The sequence below is a fragment of the Trematomus bernacchii genome, unplaced genomic scaffold (assembly GCF_902827165.1).
Source record: "Trematomus bernacchii unplaced genomic scaffold, fTreBer1.1, whole genome shotgun sequence".
Taxonomy (NCBI): domain Eukaryota; kingdom Metazoa; phylum Chordata; class Actinopteri; order Perciformes; family Nototheniidae; genus Trematomus; species Trematomus bernacchii.
The window spans coordinates 23109-31034 of NW_022987630.1; positions in this window are offsets into that span (position 1 = coordinate 23109).

Consider the following 7926-nt stretch of genomic DNA (forward strand, 5'->3'; position numbering starts at 1 on the left):
TATTCAATTTTAATACTCTAAATATTTTATATTAATATTTTGATGAAAAAATTCGCTTATTTCTTCAATACCTTCCAGGTCATGTGACCTAATCACTCAAACTCAATGCTGGCTCAAAGAACTACACTGGCTGCATAGGACACACCTCTTTTTATTCCATTTTAATACTCTAAATATTTTATATTAATATTTTGATGGGAAAATGAGCTTATTTCTTCAATACCTTCCAGGTCATGTGACCTAATCACTCAAAATCAATGCTGGCGCAAAGAACTACACTGGCTGCATAGGACACACCTCTTTTTATTCCATTTTAATACTCTAAATATTTTATATTAATATTTTGATGAAAAAATTAGCTTATTTCTTCAATACCTTCCAGGTCATGTGACCTAATCACTCAAACTCAATGCTGGCTCAAATAACTACACTGGCTGCATAGGACACACCTCTTTTTATTCCATTTTAATACTCTAAATATTTTATATTAATATTTTGATGGGAAAATGAGCTTATTTCTTCAATACCTTCCAGGTCATGTGACCTAATCACTCAAACTCAATGCTGGCTCAAAGAACTACACTGGCTGCATAGGACACACCTCTTTTTATTCCATTTTAATACTCTAAATATTTTATATTAATATTTTGATGGGAAAATGAGCTTATTTCTTCAATACCTTCCAGGTCATGTGACCTAATCACTCAAAATCAATGCTGGCGCAAAGAACTACACTGGCTGCATAGGACACACCTCTTTTTATTCAATTTTAATACTCTAAATATTTTATATTAATATTTTGATGAAAAAATTAGCTTATTTCTTCAATACCTTCCAGGTCATGTGACCTAATCACTCAAACTCAATGCTGGCTCAAAGAACTACACTGGCTGCATAGGACACACCTCTTTTTATTCCATTTTAATACTCTAAATATTTTATATTAATATTTTGATGGGAAAATGAGCTTATTTCTTCAATACCTTCCAGGTCATGTGACCTAATCACTCAAAATCAATGCTGGCGCAAAGAACTACACTGGCTGCATAGGACACACCTCTTTTTATTCCATTTTAATACTCTAAATATTTTATATTAATATTTTGATGAAAAAATTAGCTTATTTCTTCAATTACCTTCCAGTTCATGTGACCTAATCACTCAAACTCAATGCTGGCTCAAATAACTACACTGGCTGCATAGGACACACCTCTTTTTATTCCATTTTAATACTCTAAATATTTTATATTAATATTTTGATGGGAAAATGAGCTTATTTCTTCAATACCTTCCAGGTCATGTGACCTAATCACTCAAACTCAATGCTGGCTCAAAGAACTACACTGGCTGCATAGGACACACCTCTTTTTATTCCATTTTAATACTCTAAATATTTTATATTAATATTTTGATGGGAAAATGAGCTTATTTCTTCAATACCTTCCAGGTCATGTGACCTAATCACTCAAAATCAATGCTGGCGCAAAGAACTACACTGGCTGCATAGGACACACCTCTTTTTATTCCATTTTAATACTCTAAATATTTTATATTAATATTTTGATGAAAAAATTAGCTTATTTCTTCAATACCTTCCAGGTCATGTGACCTAATCACTCAAACTCAATGCTGGCTCAAAGAACTACACTGGCTGCATAGGACACACCTCTTTTTATTCCATTTTAATACTCTAAATATTTTATATTAATATTTTGATGGGAAAATGAGCTTATTTCTTCAATACCTTCCAGGTCATGTGACCTAATCACTCAAACTCAATGCTGGCTCAAAGAACTACACTGGCTGCATAGGACACACCTCTTTTTATTCCATTTTAATACTCTAAATATTTTATATTAATATTTTGATGGGAAAATGAGCTTATTTCTTCAATACCTTCCAGGTCATGTGACCTAATCACTCAAACTCAATGCTGGCTCAAAGAACTACACTGGCTGCATAGGACACACCTCTTTTTATTCCATTTTAATACTCTAAATATTTTATATTAATATTTTGATGGGAAAATGAGCTTATTTCTTCAATACCTTCCAGGTCATGTGACCTAATCACTCAAACTCAATGCTGGCTCAAAGAACTACACTGGCTGCATAGGACACACCTCTTTTTATTCCATTTTAATACTCTAAATATTTTATATTAATATTTTGATGGGAAAATGAGCTTATTTCTTCAATACCTTCCAGGTCATGTGACCTAATCACTCAAAATCAATGCTGGCTCAAAGAACTACACTGGCTGCATAGGACACACCTCTTTTTATTCCATTTTAATACTCTAAATATTTTATATTAATATTTTGATGAAAAAATTAGCTTATTTCTTCAATACCTTCCAGGTCATGTGACCTAATCACTCAACTCAATGCTGGCTCAAAGAACTACACTGGCTGCATAGGACACACCTCTTTTTATTCCATTTTAATACTCTAAATATTTTATATTAATATTTTGATGGGAAAATGAGCTTATTTCTTCAATACCTTCCAGGTCATGTGACCTAATCACTCAAACTCAATGCTGGCTCAAAGAACTACACTGGCTGCATAGGACACACCTCTTTTTATTCCATTTTAATACTCTAAATATTTTATATTAATATTTTGATGGGAAAATGAGCTTATTTCTTCAATACCTTCCAGGTCATGTGACCTAATCACTCAAACTCAATGCTGGCTCAAAGAACTACACTGGCTGCATAGGACACACCTCTTTTTATTCCATTTTAATACTCTAAATATTTTATATTAATATTTTGATGGGAAAATGAGCTTATTTCTTCAATACCTTCCAGGTCATGTGACCTAATCACTCAAACTCAATGCTGGCTCAAAGAACTACACTGGCTGCATAGGACACACCTCTTTTTATTCCATTTTAATACTCTAAATATTTTATATTAATATTTTGATGGGAAAATGAGCTTATTTCTTCAATACCTTCCAGGTCATGTGACCTAATCACTCAAAATCAATGCTGGCGCAAAGAACTACACTGGCTGCATAGGACACACCTCTTTTTATTCAATTTTAATACTCTAAATATTTTATATTAATATTTTGATGAAAAAATTAGCTTATTTCTTCAATACCTTCCAGGTCATGTGACCTAATCACTCAAACTCAATGCTGGCTCAAATAACTACACTGGCTGCATAGGACACACCTCTTTTTATTCCATTTTAATACTCTAAATATTTTATATTAATATTTTGATGGGAAAATGAGCTTATTTCTTCAATACCTTCCAGGTCATGTGACCTAATCACTCAAACTCAATGCTGGCTCAAAGAACTACACTGGCTGCATAGGACACACCTCTTTTTATTCCATTTTAATACTCTAAATATTTTATATTAATATTTTGATGGGAAAATGAGCTTATTTCTTCAATACCTTCCAGGTCATGTGACCTAATCACTCAAACTCAATGCTGGCTCAAAGAACTACACTGGCTGCCAGGATAACAACCTCCATCTCAACTTCAGCAAAACCAAAGAGCTGATTGTGGACTACATGAAGCAGCAGAGAGAGGGTCACGCCCCCATCGCCATCAATGGGACTACGGTGGAGAGAGTCAGCAGCTTCAGGTTCCTTGGGGTCCACATCACTGAGGACCTGACATGGACTCTTCACACCACCACCATCACCAAAAAAGCTCGACAGCGGCTCTTCTTCCTCCGCAGGCTGAGGAGGTTCAACATGGACTCCAGGATACTCTGCAACTTCTACAGGTGCACCATAGAGAGAATCCTGACCTTCTACAGGTGCACCATAGAGAGCATCCTGACTGGCTGCTTCACGGCCTGGTACGGCAGCTGCACTGCCCTCAATCGTAAGGCCTTACAGAGGGGGGTGAAAACTGCACAGAACATCACCAGGACGGAGCTGCCATCCATGGAGGACCTTTACTCCCAGCGGCTCAGGAAGAAAGCCCTCAGGATTATCAACGACCCCCATCACCCCAGCCACAAACTGTTCTGTCTGCTGCCGTCTGGCAGGCGTGACCGCAGCATCCGGACTAAAACCACCAGACTCAGGGACAGTTTCATACCACAGGCAATAAGACTGCTAAACAACTGAACTGCTGAAACAACATCTGTTAAACACCTGAACTGTTGAAACAACATCCATAACATTCATCTGCTACTTAGTAATTATTTATCTATTTATCTAATATATCATTCCAATAGACCGGCTGGTCCTGTGGCTCGTCTTTTTTTTGTAACTAGCTGATGCTCAATCTAATCCTGTTCTTCAAAGTCACTGTCAGACTCAGAATTCTCAGAAATGTGATCCTCACATTCTGAAACACCTTCCTCTTCCTCTACATCATCATCAAATGGTTCTCTCTCTTCCAAAATCATTTGCAAGGCCCTCTGAGCAGAGAATCATTTGGCCATCTTGATCAGTTGTGATAAGACACACACACCCACACACCCACACACCCACACACACACACACACACACACACACACACACACACACACACACACACACACACACACACACACACACACACACACACACACACACACACACACACACACACACTTTCCACACTTGTGTTAGCCCCGAACATCCTGTATCTAATATAAATGTGTAGGGGGGGTGTACAGTGGGTGGTCATTGAAAATGTGTTCTGATATATGTTCTTCACAGAAAATTAGCCAACGCCATTGAGTGTGAGTTTGAACAAATAATGTATCATATCATTTTTCTTTACATAAATAATGAAACACTATACAAGGGTTAATATTAATACATTTTTGTATGGAAAATTCTGTTTATTTTTTCAATAGCTTCTTTGTCATGTGACCGAATGTCACACTCAATATTGTAGAAAGGAAAAAATAGTGGCAAATAAATGAAGTGGGAATTAAAACAAGTATGTATCTGAACTAAAAGTACTACAATTACCTACAAATGTACACAGATGGTTCTAAGAACAAAGAAGAGTGTGTTGGAGTTGGTATATACATCCCAGACTTTAAAATATCTATCTCAAAAAGAGCGTCTGATCAATTATCAGTGTATACAGCAGAAATGCTTGCTGTAATAATAGGATTACAGTGGGTTGAAGAGGTCAGACCAGATAGGGTGGTGATATGCACAGATTCATTGTCCATATTAAAAAGCACAGATTCATTGTCCATATTAAAAAGCATGGTATAGATCTGCAGTTCTGCTGGGTGCCTGCACATGAGGGGGTGAAAGGGAACGAGTGTGCTGATAAATGAGCAAAAAGTGCACTACAAAAGGAAATAACATTACCAGTTCAACTTGGTAAAGGAGAAGGAAAAGCAGTAATTAAGAAGAAAGGGATGGAGATCTGGCAGAAAAGGTGGGAGGAAGACCAGAAAGGCAAAGAGTATCATAAAGTGCAAAAGACAATTACAATTAATATTTATAAAGAAATAAACAGAAGGGAGGAAATCATGATAGCTAGACTCAGACTAAATCACACGGCTTTGAATGGTACGCTGTATACTGTATCATGGGGAAAAGTGACAGTGACAAGTGTGGGAGTTAAAGAAGATGTGGAACATATCTTGTTACATTGTGACATCTTTAAAGCTGAAAGAGAAAAACTAAAGGATAACGTTTTAGAGGCAGAGAATGGAGTGTGGTTGGTATTTTGGGAACAGAAGGAGAGGGAGTAAGAGCTACCAGAAAGGCATTGTTTACCTTCCTGAGTGAAACTGGGGTAGGAAAAATAATTTAACATTAGGTCAGGAAAGATCATAGGTTTTTTATTTTATGTTTTTTGTTGATTTATTTATTTATTTATATATATTTTTTGATTAGATCATAGATACGTCCATGAGTTAAGAGATGGAATGATATGATAATTCACACTCATGTACAGGTGGTGGTATGCACCTTTAAAGTTGTTTGCAATCCGCCAAAAATAGAGAGTAGAAGAAGAAGACATATATGCCATTTTAGAAACCAGATCACATTGTTTGATCTAAAAATGGTGCGCTTCAAAAAAGGCAAGAAAAAGAAAGCTTTAGACCTCTGGCAACAAGCAGGAGGTAGAGATTTCATCACCAGGTCTTTCATTTCTCATGGTTTTAGTGAAGTTAATGTTACACCTGAGCAGTGGTCCTCAGTTACACTTACAGTGTTTAAAAGTAATAAGAAAGAGCATCTTAAGTGGTTGAGGGTCATCTGGGGTGAAGACCGACGCGGAGTCCGGACTGAGGTGCTTCAAGCAGGTACTGTTAAAAAATAACTTTGATGAGCCCCAGAGCAGAGTCCTGCCTCGGATACCCGGCGGATAACCCGCAAAATAGTTGTGTAACGGGCAAAACATACATGTAGGCCTGTATCTAACCACGGGTGCGGGGACAGAAGAAAGAAAAAAATGTAATGCAGGCGAGCAGCGGGTGGGAACAAAAATATGTTGTGGTTTTTCTCTGGAGAAATCCGAAATGAAAATGAAGATTCATTCATAACGTTGTGATTCAAATCATTATTATTAATAACTTACAGCAACATCGCGTGCAATAGACGACGCTGAAGTTGGCTTCCGATTCAGAGCTTCCGATTCGGCAGTTAAGGGGAAAGTTAAGGGAAATTTAATTTACAGCGCTGAGCGAACAATCCTCCGTGTTTCAACCTCTTAAATCGCTGCATAGACGATTTATTTGGACTGGATTATCCCAGAGGGTCTAAACATTCTTTATAACACAGTTTCAGATTTGTGAAACCTTAATTCTATTTGTGAAAATACAAAAAAGAGAGATTTCAGTGCTTTTTTTACATCTCGACCACATTAGACCAGGTCCTGATCTAAAAATCTAAAAATGTTTGGTTTTTGTGACCAGTTAGACTCATTAAGGCCATTGTTTCCCTTCATAAGTGCAACTACGGAAGTGGATTGAAGTCTTTCAGAGCCTGTCACAGTTCCAGATCATACCAGTGTAAAGCTATATGTACATTAGTAATCATAGTTTTTCTATGTCAAAAAAAGTATAAACAGCATGCAACAATATCAAAACTTGCTAAACATGCTCACTTTATTATATTTGTGTTGCAAAGGTCATGCCACAGTCTGATAAGCATAACTTGTTTAAGAATTCAAAATGCAGCCCCCACTTCAATCAATAAAGAATTCCAAATATATATATCATGTGCAGTGCTCATTAGTAGCCGTCATCCCATGCAGTTTAAATATACTAGGACCAGAGCAAGGCAGCGTTACACTGGTGAGTACATGTGAAAGGATTTCAGGAGCCTTTTGCTTTATTTACATTATTTGAGTGGTTTGAGTAAGACTACTTTTTAGAAATTCTAACAATGTATTTTTGAAAATGTATGAAACTAAAAAAAGTCTCCATCCCTGTTAAATAACAAACTAACTTTCTACAAATAAATTCAAGATGTTTTTTAAGATAGACTATATACATGTTCTGAAGCCACTGTGGCCTCAGGATGCTTCCGACACTTGACTTGAAGATAATTGCGTGTAACGGGTCGGTTCGCGGTACTGAGCTGCGAGGGTTCGGGTGGGTGCGGATTTGAAAACTGGACCCATGCAGGACTCTGCCCCAGAGGCTTTTAAGTTGAAGCTTAACCCTTGTGAATCCCTTTTAAAAACGTTACTCTGAAAACACTAACGACAAAAATGTCCGCATCTAAAAATACTGTAATAAAGATATTATAGGCTATGTTAATATTTTTTTTCCACTTTCAATTACTTACATCTTTTAACCCAATTCAGTGCTGATCATAATTATCAAATGTTCATTCATTTGTATTTTTGTCGCTAGGGATCTGAAAGTCACTATTTTGATTACACATACACTTATTAAGAATTGTTTTCCAAAAAACTCACATCTTTACCAAATGTCGTGCCATATTCTTAACACAATCAGAATGCTCGCAAAATTAAACAGTGA